This window comes from Tamandua tetradactyla, chromosome 9, assembly GCF_023851605.1.
Source record: "Tamandua tetradactyla isolate mTamTet1 chromosome 9, mTamTet1.pri, whole genome shotgun sequence".
NCBI lineage: Eukaryota > Metazoa > Chordata > Mammalia > Pilosa > Myrmecophagidae > Tamandua > Tamandua tetradactyla.
This window is the reverse complement of record NC_135335.1, coordinates 76,953,477-76,969,893: the sequence shown is the minus strand read 5'-3', so window position 1 is coordinate 76,969,893 and position 16,417 is coordinate 76,953,477. Positions and strand designations below refer to the sequence as shown.

The following is a 16,417-nucleotide window of genomic DNA, read 5'->3' as shown; positions in this document are numbered from 1 at the left end:
CTTTCCTTGGAAATAATAAGTTTTGGTTTGCTTTGTGCAGGAAGAATTTCTCTTGTAAGCAACACTTCCTTACCATGCCATGTGTGCTCAGAGTAAATTCAATGGCTATGAGGAACTCATTCAAATGACGAAGATTTACCTCATGACCTTAAGTATTTTTAGATATCCATAAGTTAGGACTTGAATGCCTTTGCACTGTTGGGTTATAATTCTACTTCCTATTGCATATTAGAACTTTTATCCCTCTGTTTTCACAGTTGGATGTTCTACTACATCACACTGTCAGGGAAAAAAAATGTTAGAAGATTTGGGTAACTGGTCAAAACTCCAAAAACTTTAGGAAAACAAATAGATTTTTTCAATTCATATGCTTGGAGCTTTCTCAGTAGACCTGTTTTAATTTCCTGGTAAGCTAGAACTGAGTGGTTTAACATGGTGAATCTCAGCTTATTAAAATCACCTCCCTTGCCTTTAAAAAATGCCTGATGATTCACTGTGGCCTACCCCGGGGAATTATATCAGAATCTCTGGGAACAGGCATGGTCATAATATGATTCTAGTGTGAAGCCATGCTTGAGAACATAAACCAGAACATGTTTTCTCCAAAGTATTCTCTTTTTTTTTTCAAAGAAGTCTCTTTTCATCTTATTTGGGAGACACACTTTGAGGCACAACTGATCAGGTTTGGGGAACTAAATCTTACTATTGTCAAAGTACTGTTCTCAATTTAGATACAGATATAGATAGACAGACAAACAGATATAGTTAGAGATACAGTTATATTGCTAATGATTTTGAGTTAAATCATGTGGCAAAAATGCAGAGTATTTCTAATCACACATCTATTTGGCGAAACAGTGTTGTATAGCTCTCATAAACTACAAATTGTGAATGATTATTCTATAATGGGTCAAAACTGATTCCTTATTAAATATTTATAAACTGTGGAGATTTTTGCTAGGAAGAGTACTGATTTTCTTTAGACTGGTTTTGATAAGTTAATTACTCTGTAGTAAGTTAATCACTATAAGCCAAACAGCAAGAGTTGAATAGTCCTCTGGTTACTGATGCTTATAAGAGCTTTACTTTAATATTCGTGGGAGAATCAGTTGGTGGAAAGTATTTCTGGATGGATTAGATAGCATTTCCCATTGGACAATTCCTCATCCTCTCTCCCTTTGTAAATCAAAATCAACCGAAGGAAAGTATATAAAAATTTCTTGTGGAGGTCATGGTATATCGTGTGGTCTTTATTATTATTATTACTATACTCCAATACTAAGAAACTATTTAACTACTTTAAATAGATATTTTTTGTCAACAGTAGAAAAGAATGTGTGGGCTGCATTATTCTAACCTGTGAACAATTTATTTTACTGAATTTTGACTGAAACTTTTAGTAGTGGCAGTACTTCCTTTCTCTTGAATAGCTGGTTTGCTTTTATTTTCATCATGAATTTTTAAATTGACTGTGCCATATATTTGCATTAACTTCAAGAATAGTTTGAGATAATTTGCAACTCTCCATTAATAATACATTTGGTAAAGTATTGTGACCAAAGCATGCCTTTTGTACTGTCTGCTAGCTTTACGTTGTCTTTCACACTGCCATTTTCTCTTCAGGCTATTTACTTTCCAAATTAATTTTTCAGTGTCTCTTTTTTCACTGGATGTATCTAAATCACTTTAAATCTTTTCTGAAACTAGGTGGGCCACCTATAAATAAACCCAGAAAAAACAAACCCTAACAAATAAAACATGTAAATTAAGAATAGTGAAGTTAAACACGATGGTTTTTCTCCCTCAAAATGATAAACACCAGACAAAAAGTGCAGGGAATTGATGCCCCATTCTTTCACAGCTGCCGGAAATGATTCTATCATAAGTATCCCTGAGGATATCGCTTGGGTCCAGACCCTGGGCGGTGTGCTTAGACTTACCAAAGCACTGCCATTGTGAATTTGTTTCCACTTGCAAAAATATTCAAGTATGGATATAACATGTTATGGTATAATCAATAATTAATTGCATGTGCAATTTAAATTGGTCTGTAAAAAATTGTAAAACTCCCATTTTTCAGAAAGTAATCTATTTTCAAATATGTATTTAGGAAGGTGATGGGATCTGAGAGTCAGTGAATCAAGTCGAATGTCAAAAGAAGCTGAAAATAATGGAAATAGCAAAAGAAGGAAAAATGGTTTTCTTTCAGCATAACAATTTAAATAAATTGAATACACTATCAGAAAGGCAGTGTGCTATTTTCAGGAGTTAGAAATTGTCAGAACAGTCTCTTCTAGATTCGCCTCAAGCTGCTGGCAGCCTCATTCCATTCACCCATTAAGCTGCAGATGAAAAGCAAGCCAGGTGGCTTATGTATGCATTCAAAACACAGTTGTTTTATCCAAATGTGAGAATGGACAAGAAGCAAATATAGTTCTGCGATGTGGCAATGAGGGTGGGACTGCTTTCAAAACAGATTTCTCATGGAAAAAGAAAATTCTGAAATACAGAAGATATTTCTCCTGGCAAACAATGCAACTTGTCTGCTTGGGCAGGAGAAGGACCTACCTGCTCGCATTGCCTTTTTGAACTTTTGAAAACTGAAGTTTTATATATTATAGTATATATTATGGTATATCAAAAATATAGAAAGAGGAAATTTAGTTGAAATACTTGTTAACTAACTTTTAACTTTTAATTAGTCCTCTGTGTGTCATTTTGAAGTCAAAAGGAGAATTACTTCCTACATAAATATATATGTATGTATATTTCTTGCTAGTAATACCAATCCCACAAAGACAATGAAATGTGGAAATAACTGAGCATAAATATGTATACCCTTAATGTGGTAAAATAGTTTTTCTGAATCTAGAAATCCTCCTTTCCTTCAAAATATTCCCAAGCAAGAGAAGCATAAACCACCTGGTCTTTTAAAAGCCATCTTAATTGAGAACACACTTGATTTTAAAACCTGTGTTACGATATTAATACAGCAGAATTCTTACTGTCTTACTTTATCTTAATGTTTATAGAATGCTTTATGTTAAAGGCAAAGCAAAAACTAGGGAGAAAACATTAGTTCTGATTGCTAACTCATGAAACTAAAGTGAGAGCTCATACAGGCGCACATTTCACAGCTCTCCCGTGGCCTCCTCCATTATACATAGCGCAGTTACACTCTCCAGACAGAAATGATCATAGCCAGCTCTGCAGGAGGTGTGAGGACAGGATAATGTATGGACATTTGTAAAAGAAAGAAAAAGTATGCTAATCAAGATGAAGAAGAAATGAAAATGACCAGAAAGAATTTGCAGAAGGGAAATAATGGATTCTACTCTCAGCTTTCGGCTTGCAAATATGATAACCCACGGACATTGACATTAAATCTCGTACATAAAGCACCATTGTTGGAGGAGAAGAAATATATCACAGGAATTATTCATAATATAAAGTACTTGTTCCAGAGTTGTGCAAACCAGTTAAGCAAATGAAGAGCTCTTAAAGAGAACAAAATTAAACACTAAGTCAGGCCTTTATTGCTTTTGTAGTTAAAAACTTTGAATCTCAGTCTAAGACTGCACTGGGCAAGACACTGACATTTTTCTTCTTTGGCTATCATTGCATCTGTCTGCTTGTCTGTCCTTTGTCAAAATAAACATAATAGTAAATTCCTAACATTCAACAGTTGACAATTTCAACCTCTAGTCTATTATTATACCATATCATGGAATGTTTTCTCAGTCTTATTTTACATTGGGGGAAACCCTACTACTCTACTTGATTTTCTGCTTTTCAATGTCATAAAAAGGACTTGAAAATTTATATTTCCAACAGGTGAGTTTATGGTCCAGCATCCCTGGGTTTAGTATTAATTCTGCTTGGAGGTTTTGCCACCTGTCCAGGGCATAGCCAGGATTCAGAGTTCTGCCATCACAGCTGGCAGGCATCACTGTTCATAGTCTTCATATAAATATAGGAGATTTATCTCCTCATAGTTGTTTTCCAAAACCCTCTACTTCTCTTCACCCCCTCTAGAACAGTTCACATTATCCCTTCACTGAGCTGGACATCCATAAAAGCAAATGCTCCCTTTGACTTGAACTTCTCAAACCCTTACTTAAGACTTACAAAATTCCACTTCATGTTTAAAACAAGGAGAAAGAGAAAATCGGGGGGAGGCTAACGATAGTTAATATTTTATCCATTGAGCCTTGCACGTACATATTACATTTTGAAAATTAGATTACACCTCAGAGCCAAAATGGCCAAATCTTGTCCTTGACCTTTCTCAGAATTGGTAAGTTCTAAAAAAAAGTTGAAGGTACATGAATTCTACTCTTTATTACATTATAATCTTTGTTCCAGAGATTTTATGAGGTTAAGTAAAACTAAAAGTCATTCAAAATGAATTATAGCATGGGCTAGAGTGAGGTCTCTGATACATTACTTTTTATTTAACACTTTACTGCTTTAAATAAAAACACATTCACACATGTGTATGAGGTCACACTGCATCACTATTACAGGTTATCTTGCAAAGCTGCTTCAATCCACTACTCTGTTAACAACACTGCATTCAGTAGCAACATGAACACTCTTTGTAGTACTATCTCTGCTAATTCCTGGGATCAAAACAGTCCTAAATAGTTCATAGCAACATTACTATATAGTGGAAATATTTCAAATAGGGAGGAAGAAGTCAAGGTCCAAAAGAATAAGGGCCACTTTCTAAACTTGACTGCCATTTTGTTTGCATAACAAAATCCAATTGAGTCTACTCATGTAAGAAATAGAAAACAAGAAAAATGCTTTTATAAAAAAACTGAAGTTTTATAGGCATAGTCATATTAAGGTTAGTGTATAAATGAAGTTAGAATATTCACAAATTGCAATTTATTACAAATAAAGACGTAGATAGGGAGGGCCACGGTGTCTCAGCAGGCAGAATTCTCGCCTGCCATGCCGGAGACTTGGGTTTGATTCCCAGTGCCTGCCCATGCAAAAAAAAAAAAAAAAAAAAAAAAAAAAATAGATATAAGTGCATAAAATAAATTGATCAACATCAGCATTCCACATTCTTTCGAATACTTTCTTGTTCTTTGCTTGTGTTGTGGCTTTTTAGTTGTCAGAAAAAACTCTCTTACTTATAAAAGAAAATCTTTTACTGCAAATTAGGATCTCACAGCTTTCTTGAGTGCTATATGAATCAGGCAGCATCCCATTGTGAAAGTAGATGGCAGCTCCAGTGTGGGAATGCAAAGGGGAAAATCATATAGGACAGATTCCAAAGGAAGTGAAAAAATATTCTGATGGACTGACATTAAGTTTCCATTTTACATATGGGGTCTTACAAAGAGGTTAGCAGATATATTTTGATTGGTATGATATGCTTGCTCAATCTGAGAAGCTATCTCTACTGCACTTTAATTAGCTTTATCACCAGGTATTGTTTATCAGCAACTTTATAGGGGCAATTGCTTTTGTCTTCTGGAAAAACCCTTCTCAGAAAGGGTTCTTCCTCCTGCAAAGTCCAATGCATGCAATGATTTTATTTTACTTAACATTATTACTTAATATGTTTGTACAGTGTGTTGTATTTTCTCCAAGAAATTCTCATTTTCGTCACGGCTCATTCTTTTTCATGCTGGTTTTGAAAACTATGACTTTTCATGTGCTGGCAAATTTTAAATGAATTCCACTTTAAATATAATTAATTAAAAAGGATTATTTGTGGTAAATCTTCCTGAATATTCTGATTGTAATTTAAATCAATTGTTCAGCTTAGCTTGTTGTTTGGGAAGGTGAAAAATGCAGCTGTCTGACTATTTGCATGCAGATCTATAAGGAGATAAGTCCACGGTAGCATATTTATTTCTGGGAACATTATTACTGTCAGTGATTAAGAAAATAGCTACAACCAAAGACATAAATAGAATTAATAACCTAATGTTTTTGGTGCAGTGATCTTAAAAATACAACAGTTGATGAAATTCTGTCAGGGGTATCAGGAAGTCATGAGTTTCATTGGAATTAATTTTGCCCAATTAATATGCATAGTCTTTTACAATAGGCTAGACATGGCCTGGTATTTGTCATGGCTCTGCTTTATGATAAGAATGTTCATTGTAAAGTGATTTCTAATTTTCTGGGGGTATTTATTTTGCAGCCCTTGAATTTAGTATATGAACTGCCAGATCAGCCTCTAACTCTTCCAGCAGATAAGGGATTTACTACTCTGAGAAATTTGGCCAAATCAACTGCAGAGCTAATAAAAGAACATTTTGTATGCTCAAGGCTTTTATTTCATTAACTGCTGCTTTCTGAAAGTCTATGGCTCTGTAGGATCTAGAAATAAAGAAGCATCAGTAAAAGTGTAAATCACAGAAGCATAGAGTTTGAAGGAAACATGGACCTAATTTTCTTTATCCTCTCTGATGAACCAAAGCCAACCCCTCCACAATCAACTATCATAAAATCTGATTAAACATTTGTGTTAAGGAGGCCAAAAGCCCAGTTATCTAGGTGTTATTGCACTTGAACAAAGTAGTGATTCTTTCATGTATATCTGTGCATTCTTTCTATCAATTTCTTTCACTCTTATATATGACTAATTTGAACTTTAGCTAAAACCCCTACGCCTAGATCATTTAAAGTCACTGGACAATAGTTTCAAAGGACATCTATTGAAAGGCAACTGGTTCTTTTTCACACTTATTCCCTCCTCTCCATTCAACTGGTCAGGGAGACCTTTTGATGAGCTAATTGGCCTTAGTGTACCCAGTGTTCAATTTAGATCCACCATCCATGCAATTAACTTTCTCAGGTAGAAATCTTCTCTTTGAAAATGAACAGAGGCTGCTCTTTGTCTAAATGTGACTTCCAAATACCTGAGAAATGCTTACAATCTGTACAACTATACTGGAGTACACTAAGTTCTCTCTCTCTACGAAATACTTTCTACTTTGGTATTCAATTAAGATATAATCAAATGTCACCTGTTCTTTGAAGTGCTCTATAAAAGTGCTTCCAATATAAATTAGTTTAAGTAATACCAAAAGTATCAGTCAGATCTTTTTTTAAAAAAAATCAAGAAAAATACTCTATTAGTTTAGAGCCCTTATAATAAATAAGAACTTACAATGAAATAATTATCAGGTTTTGTAACTTGCATTTTTGATTAGTGAAAAAAAAATCACAAGGAGACTAATATAGAGTTTGTGGTAGTTAGATTCAGTTGTCAACTTGACCAGGTGAAGGCACCTAGTTCTGTTGCTGTGGATATGAGCCAATGGTACATGAACCTCATCTGTTGCTGATTTCATCTGCAGTTGGCTAGGAGGCATGCCTGCTGCAATGAATGACATTTCACTTAATTGGCTGGTGCTTAAATGAGACAGCACAATGCAGCACACCCTAAGCAGCTCAGCATTCCTCACCTCAGCACTCGCAGCTCAGCCCAGGCCTTTGGAGATGCAGAAAGGAGTCACCCCGGGGAAAGTTGTTGGAACACAGGGGCCCTGTGCCTTCCCACATAAGAAAAAAACTCAGTGGAAAGTTAGCTGCCTTTCCTCTGAAGAACTAATGAAATAAATCACTTTTATTAAAAGCCAATCTGTTTCTGGTGTGTTGCATTCCAGCAGCTAACAAACTAGAACAGAGTTGTATAATTTGTTATTAAATTTCATCTTATTTTGTAATACCTTCTTCAAAGTGGTGACTACTGTATTTTGCATTTGGTTTTTGAGATTTTATCAAAGATCTCAAGAGTTATCTGTGTCTGTTCAAACAACTTATTTAGACCTAAGATTAATAAATTATGCTTTCTAAATGACCTTATTCCTGAGTACCATTTAAATATGAATATAAGATTGTAGGTGGATTTACAGGGGGCTTAATTAAACCTCTAAGCAATGAATACAGACTAAATGTGAAAATATTTGCTTAACATATTATATGCGAAAGAAAAATTCACACATACAGATGCATACTCAAATGAGTCCTAAGTGGTCCCAAAAACCCTATTCTGTTTTCTTGGTGCAATCTCCCACTTTTCTAAATTAATATTTCACATTGCTTTTCTCCTTAAACCTCAAGAAAGATTTTTAAAAAAAAGAATAGCAGACAGCTATTTTTTAAACATCCCTCTCAGCTAAAGTTCTTGCCTCCAATCTCAATGAGAAAACATAATCAGAAGAGAATTCTCACATGCTCTAATCTCCATGCCAACCTACATTTACTGCTAACTATATGCTGAGGGCTTTCTACTGTTATCACAGATGAGCTCTTGAGATTCCATCTTATTTGACTAATCCTCTTGGAATTGACTGCATCTCTCCTAGTCTACTCAAGCATTTTCTCTTAAGCAATCGTCTTCTCTCTTCTGCATCAGCTTATGCTCCCAATGGATCACTCCTGTCAGCATGCAAACCTGTTCCAATGTCCCCATTTTAAAACACATGCATAATAAACAACAAATAAGGCAGACCATGATTCTATCTCCCTTTTGTTATATATCACCACCATCCTCCCCTTCTAGCAAAATGTCTCAAATTAATTGTCCATATCCCCTGTTTTTCTTTCCTCTCTTTCCATTTGGAACACACTGTGGTGAATGAGCTTCCTGCTAGTTCAGCAAAACAGATAATAAGGTAAAAAATAGCCTTCATATTCCTAAGCAAATGATCTGTCTTTTCTTCCTTGACCCATTAACTATATTTGGCAGGTTTTTCATGTGCTTCCAATATATCATTTGTAATTGATTCATTCTTACTTTGTTGGTTCTTTCTCAATCTCCCTCTCTGCTTCCTCCTTAGCTCACTAATTTCCCAAGGTTTGAATACCATTGGTTTCAGTCTTATTCACACTCATTTGATGATTGATCTCACCCAGTTACAAAATTCAATATATATACTGATATATAACACAAGTCATAAACTCTTAATCTGAAATCTAGACTCATAAGCTAATACCTACTGGGCATATCTACTGGATGTTTATGGATATAGCAAGCTCATCAGGTCCAAAACTGAAGCCCTGGTTTATATCTTTTCAATCCCAGAACTACTTTTTCTGTGCCTTTTCCATCTTAGTAAATAGTAGTTACAATTGTATAAGAACATAGCCAAAAACATGGAATTGACTTGATTCATCTCATTTTCTTTAATTCCATATTAGGAAATCAGGTAGGTTCTATCTTTAAAAAGTGCCATGAATCCTACCATTCCTCTTGATTTCTACTATGATGATGGTCCATACCCCCATAAACTGTATTTTTGTTTATTGTTAATTATTAACCAAATATGTCACTATATTTCTTGACTATGCCTTAGCCAACTAGAGTCTCTTCTCTGCAAACAACTAGAGTAATCTATTTATTTATTTTTTTGCATGGGCAGGCATCAGGAATTGAACCCGTATCTCCAGCATGGCAGGCAAGAACTCTGCCTGCTGAGCTACTGTGGCCCGCCCTAGAGTAATCCTTTTTAAATAGCGGTTCTTGACTAGGAGTGATTTTGCCCCCAAAGGGACATCTGGAAATGTCTAGGGAGATAAATAATGTCAGAATTGTGGAGAAGCTCCTGACATCTGATGGGCAGATGCCATGGACACTACTAAACATCCTATAATGCACTGTTCAGCCCCCTGCAACAAAGAATTATCCTGCCCCAAATCAGTTAGAGATTAGTTTAAAATGTAACTCACGCCCTCTTCAAAATTTTGCATTGGCTTCCCTTCTCACTCTGGGTAAATACCAACACCCTTGAAATTGTCTATCATGCCCCAGAAGACCCAATTCCCTTACAACTTCTCTGATCTCATCTCTTCTTAAGTCATGTCACTCTCTCCTTTCACTTCAGGGCATTAGATTTGTTTGTCTCACTATTTGGAGCACACCTTGACCAGCTATTTATACAACCTGCCTGCTCACTTGCTTTAGATGTCTACTCAATATTTCCTAATTGTGATGCTTTTTCTGATGATTCTTCATAAAATAATGCTGCCACTCCCAAACATACACTCAGAGGGTGTATTTTCCTATTGTGTTTTTCTGCTTTATATATGTATGTCATTTAGTAACATCTGAATAAATAATTTACTTGTTTTGTTTCTCATTCCCCTTGTAAAATATAAGTTTGATGAGGGAAGAAAACTTTAAAAATTTTTTTCATATCTTAAATACCTGGAAAAGCACCTGGAAAAGGATAGGTGGTTAGTATTTGTTGTATGAATGAATAACACAATTGAAATTTCATGCTTTTTTGTATATTTAAATAACGTTAGATTAAACTTTCCTTAACTTGTAGCAAGGGATTTCAGCATCAATTTTGAACGATAGAGTTTTGATTCCTCTCACATTTTGTTTTGATTACATGAAAGTAGAACATCTAACAAGTTCCTTCTCAGTCAAAGGAAACTTGGATCACATAAATAAGATATAGATCAAAGGGTATGGGGACTAAGAGAGTAGAATTTAAATTTTCTTTCATTTTCTCTCACACTTTCTATTGATAAGTAATTACGGGGGTTAGTCCTTAGTTCTTTGATTTGTTTTAAACCAAGTTGAAAAAGAACAAATTACCTGAAACCTTAAAAGACAGCTTCTATTAATCAGGAAAGTGTGCTTCATAAATTCTTTGTGACTATCCATGTGCTGTGAACAGCTAATTCCAGACCTGAAAGTACAAATCCCAAATTGCTATTATTGAGTTAGTTCACTCAAGCTGGTTAATCTCTTACTCACTCCTCCTTGCTTCTTGGCCTTTATCTTTAGGGTATGGAGAAGAGTAGTAGGTCAGTGAGTGCATTTGAGTTTGAAATGAAATGAAAGCTGTTTTTGGTGGCCTGGGAGGTTGACATCTGAGGTACATGTCAGTAAATGTACCTCATTTGAGAAGGGTACATTTCAGGGGAATTAGCCTTTCCGTGACATCCTTAAAGATACTAGTCATTTCCAACTTTTTGCAATGCTACCCTGTGGACTTACTTTTATTTTAAACTGACATCCCTAAAGAGTCAATATAACCCTAGGTATAGAAAGGTCCATTTTTATGGTATCCATTTTAGAGGAAAGTGACCTTTCCTAGAGAGTTCATTCACTTACTACACCTGATATTTTACCTGGTGGAGATTCTAGTAATATACCTAGGCAGAATCAGTCAATAGTGAAGGAAATAGTTGGCATAATTGGCTAAATGAATTGTAATTTCCCTGAAACTGATTATATGGCTCCATTTTCTAAATGATGGAAACCATCACAAATGTATGTTCGGAAGAAATAAGGGGGAATAGATAATTGAGAGCCAATCTGCAGTGTCTACTGCAAAACATCTGTTTTTGCCACATCTAATATTATTTCTTTACCTTTATCTCAAACTCTTGTCACTGGGACCTCACTGCCTGCATCATGCTTTTTTGATAATCTAAAGTAACAATTGAGTCCTTTCCTCTGCTAAGATATAATAAACTCCAAAGTTCTACCTAACTTATTTCCATGGTCCCTACTTCATATATATTAGTTTCCTTAGACTTGCTAGGCCTAAACTCAGAAAGGAATGTGATTCAGATAAGCCATACTTTTTGAAAACATTGAGCAATCACATATACTTATGCCTTTACCTGTGTGTTTCTGGGTATCACTATAAGTTATACACTTACATGAAAGTTTAAGCTCAGTAGCCCAGTTTCAGAAATAAGATTATCTTTGTTTAATATGGCTGCACATACTAGGTCAGCTAGGAGCATAGGTTTCTGTGATAGCACCAAGACAGGTGCCTAAACCTGATATTAGTTTTTGTTTGTTTGTTTGTTTTTTACTTTTGTTGAATTGCTTAATTTTTTTTTACCTTCAGTTTCCTCAATTTGGACCAAAATGTTAAGCTTCCAGCACATTCTTAATGAATGCAAAATGCTCAGCACCATGTTTGATATCTAGCAAGTGCTCCATAAATTATTGTTTTTGCTTTTGCTTTTCTTAGTTCTATGATCCTTGTTTTGGTTTGCTAAAGCTGCTGGAATGCAATATTCCAGAAATAGGTTGGCTTTTTCCAATGGGGATTTATTAGGTTGCACATTTATAGTTCTTAGGCCATAAAAATGTCTAAATTAAAACATCAAGAGGAAAACACCTTCTCTGAGGAAAGACTGCTGTCATCCATGGTTCCTCCGTCACATGAGAAAGAATATGGCAGTGTCTGGGCTTCCTTCTCTCTTGGGGTCTGGTTTCATTGGTTCTCTCCCTCAGCTCCTGTGTGTTCCTGCTTATTTCCCCAGGGTGTTTTCTCTCAACAGTCTCGGTGTTTCCACCTTTTATCCTCTCATAAAGGGCTCCAGTAAAGGATTAAGATTTATGTTGAGTTGGTGGGTTATATCTCAACTGAAACAATCTAACCGAAAGGTTCCACCCACAATAAGTCTGCCCCCACAAGAATGGGCTAAAAGAACATGTTCTTTTCTGTGTACATAAAAGATTCAAACCAGCACAATCATTATAATGACTATTTTTAAATCCTCAGCACCAAGCATAGTATTCAGGTACTGTTAGCCCTTAGGAAATATGTTTCAAATATATAAATTAATTAATTTTATAGGAAGATAAGTGCTTGGGTCCATAATGTGTTGTAGCACATTTCTTAAATGAAAAAAAAAAAAAGAAAAACTATTGAAGCTAGTCCATCTTGAGAACATCTTAAATAATGCTATAATTATGCATTATTTTTATGCAAAATGATCATTTAGGTTTATTCAATAACCTGGTATATGACTTTTTATTTCTGTAAATTTTTCATATGAGATGGACAAATCTGTTAAGTAGTAGATTAAAGAGCAAGATGCTCTTATAGGTCCCCAATGAGATATAGCTTTTAAAAGGGCTAATTTTTTTCTCTTATTTGAGATTTCTTCCTTATTCCTTTAATTAAAAAATCTGATATAATTTGGGGGGGGAAGCAGAGTCTTTTCCTATAGAAATAAATTTTGAAGGGGCACTGTAGGAGTAACTGACAGGAGTTTAGGGTAAGTTGTAGCTGTGGTGTGACAAAGGGAAAGTGTTTTATGGTCTCTAGGTCCAGGAACACCAAGTATTATGCCTACAATAACATTTTATATTAAGTGGATATGGCAAATGTTTAAAGTTGAGTAGGGTGAAATATTTTAGCAAGCTTATTTTCTTAGTGCCTCTGCAAACTCTTAAGTTCAAACCATTTTTCCTTCTCACCATATGCTTGATTTTTCTAGGAAAACTTTGGAAACAACTACTTGCAGAAGCTGACCTCAAAAAGCCCCAATTTATCTGGCTTTATATACAGTACATAGTCATTTATGCTAAGTGCTTACTAGTTCTGCCTAATCAGCATGCAGTACAACCAAGGGCAAATGGTGTGGACATCTGTTTACAAAGTGTGGAGCAAGTTGTTACAAGGTGCGCATGGGAACACAGACTCAGGCACAACAGAAACTTTCAGCAAATGGCTTCTTTACTGCTTATACAATGGGAAGGATCCAGAAGAACAGGGAAAGAGATTCTATCGTGGCAGGTCTCTCAAGGAGTTCAAACCGCTCTGGTCAAGGTCAGTGGATGGCAGCTTTCCATACCTCCATATCTTGGAAAGTAGAAAGAGAGGGGACCCTGCCTCTTAGCAAAAAGTATGCATCAAGCAATCTTTGTAGAAAGATCCCTGCAGATAAGCAGCTGGGGCTGCTTGTTCCTGACATAGGGTTCAAGGTGAGGTTAGTCCTTTCCATTAGATTTAACATCTCTCCCAGGCTGCAAAACGGAAATGTTGAACCATCTGCACACAAAGTAAAAGAAGGGGATAGGCACAGGCTGGAAGATAGCCGCTGAGTGTGTCTGTGACTTCCCCAGCATATATGGTGGATTGAATGATGCATTTGTCTCTGCTACCTTTTGAAAATATACTGAATGATGTCTCAGAAATAGAAAAAGAACAGAGAATAGGCAATCAGGCAACAAAGAAGGAGCTGTCCTCAGTGTTCTAGACTGAAAAGCGAGTGAGTTGGTGTAGCAGAGCTGAAAAGTGAATACCTATCCTTTGCAGGAGAGGCTGCCTCTGCAAAGCAAGTTGGTAATGTCAGAAAACCAAGTTACTGGGTTACACTGAAGGCAGAAATTGATGTGGCAGAGAGAAGAAATGGATAGGATGGTACACTGAGAACTGATTGAAATTCTACTGCAGCTGGCAGAATTCTGAAATTGCCACCCTACCAGAAGATTTCTCACTCTATTTCTGGGGACTGTGAGTGTGATGAGCTAACATACTTGTGGATATATTATATTTATATTATAATTTTTTATAATTTTGCAGAAGTTGCAATAATCTAATCACACTAGCAGTGAATTTTAGCTTGCTGACAGTAGAAGACAAATCCTTAATTTGAAGCATGAAGGGATTTTAAAGATGGAAGGGACCATGTGCCAAAGAAGGCAGGTGTTTTTTTGGAGCTGAGAGTGGCCCCAGGTTACAGCCAATCTGAAAACATGCACCTTATTAAAGGAACTGAGTTTAGCCAACAACTGGAGATAATTTACAAGAATATTGTTTCCCAGACCCTCTAGTTAAGATTCCAACTTGGCTGACACCTTAATTCAAACTGCGAGATCCTAAGCAGAGTCCATTCAAGCCTGCCCTGATTTCTGGACCTGCAGAACCATGATTTAATAAATGGGTGTTTTAAATCAGAATATCTATGATAATGAGTTACTCATTGACTTACTTGGGCAGAGCTGCTGCAACAAATACCACACAGTGGGTTATCTTAAACCACAACAGTTTATTGAATCACAATTTTAGAGGCAGAAGTCCCAAATCAAGCTTGCTGGCAAGGCCATGCTTTCTCCGGGACTTGGTAACGTTCTGGTAATAGCAGCCCTGTCGAATGGCGATGCCCTTGGTCCCCTGAGGCTTTCTCTGGCTTCTGGCTTCTTTCAAGAAAGCCTCCAGTAAAATGGACTGAGGCTCAACCTGATTCAACTGGGCCACACCTAAATGGGGTCTTAGAGGATCCCATTCACAAACGAGTGCACACCTTGAAAAATAATACACCTTCAAAGGATTTTATTTACAAGTGGGTTCATCTCCATAGAAAGACAGATTAAGAATATGGGTTGTATTGGGGTACATGATTCAATCTATCACACACAGTGACAGAAAACTAATACATCTGAATTCAGGAATGCAACAACTCCTCCCCAATCAAAAGAGGGAGGGTTTTATTTTCTGGGGAAAATTTTTGAACTCTCACAAAAACAGAGGGAATAAGTGCGTGCAGATGTATTAAATGATTTAGACATTGACATCCTCCCCATGTTTCAGGGCCAGAGTTCTATCAGTCAACTATATTATATCAAAACGAAAAAAATAGAAAACATACATTTGGGTGTTTCTGTGTGAAATGGCTCTATTTATCTTGCCTCTATACCATACTAAAAATGACAACTATTGAAAAGGCGGATCAGTCCTCAAAGAAAATTCAGTTGGGGAAATGGGACTTTTACATTCCTCTATCAATTCTTGAATGGCAGAGGTGCATTTCTTTTCTACCTCTGATTTTCTCCTAGGTAGAGAGACTTAGTTTTGCAATGCTCTTGGACTTGTCTTCCTTTTACTCATTTATACCAGCATGGAAGGCATAGTCTATTCTTAATCATACATTTGGAGGAAGAAATGGTATGTGAATTCCTTTCCTTCCATTTTCCTGTTTGAGAATTAACATGGCAGGTGTCCTGCAGCTCCATCCTGTTAGCTTTTAAGGACCTACCAAAGGGAAGGTATCTGAGGCTGTCTGGGCCTGAGAGTGGGGATGGGGAATTTGAATGGGCGAGCTGAGTCTTTTCAATTTCATTTCTTACTAACAGGAAGCTCATTTGACAGAGATATAGAAAACATTATCTGAAATTAGTGTATACACAATAAATATAATTTTTACTTTCTGCAACAGCTTTTTTGACAAATTCTTATTTGGTTAAGATCTTTGTTGGGTGAAGAGGGATTTATGTATGACATAAAGCCAATAATGATTTATCTATACCTTTAATTAACTATTCACAGAGACCAAAGAAGCACACCAAATTTGTGTAAAACAAATACCATGATGAGAGGGAACAAGTAAGTATCAGGGAATGTAATAAAAAGAAAATTTTTTTTTTTCCTAACCGTCATAATCGAGTAAAAGCTATTTGTTATTCATATTCTGTTTCCTTTTAGTAATTTATTATTGTTTATAGATGTCACCTACTGAATTAACAGTTATGAAACAATTGCACTGCATATACAAATATAATTTCTCCAATAACTTTTATTGTCATTTTATTTTTCTAATTATTTTTGCAATCTATAAACTTTTCTCTGTTATTATGAATACAATTTTTTTAAATGAAAGTATTTTTCTATTTTTGAAAGGT

General features: G+C 35.8%; 1 long non-coding RNA gene across 1 annotated transcript in view; it reads right to left on the bottom strand.

Moving 5' to 3' along the window:
* Positions 1-16,417, bottom strand: part of LOC143646163 (uncharacterized) — a 97,806-nt gene that overhangs the window by 32,081 nt on the left and 49,308 nt on the right. Inside the window, exon 2 of the long non-coding RNA XR_013157353.1 lies at positions 10,580-10,673. This is a non-coding gene — a long non-coding RNA (uncharacterized LOC143646163). The remainder of the gene's footprint in view (positions 1-10,579; positions 10,674-16,417) is intronic.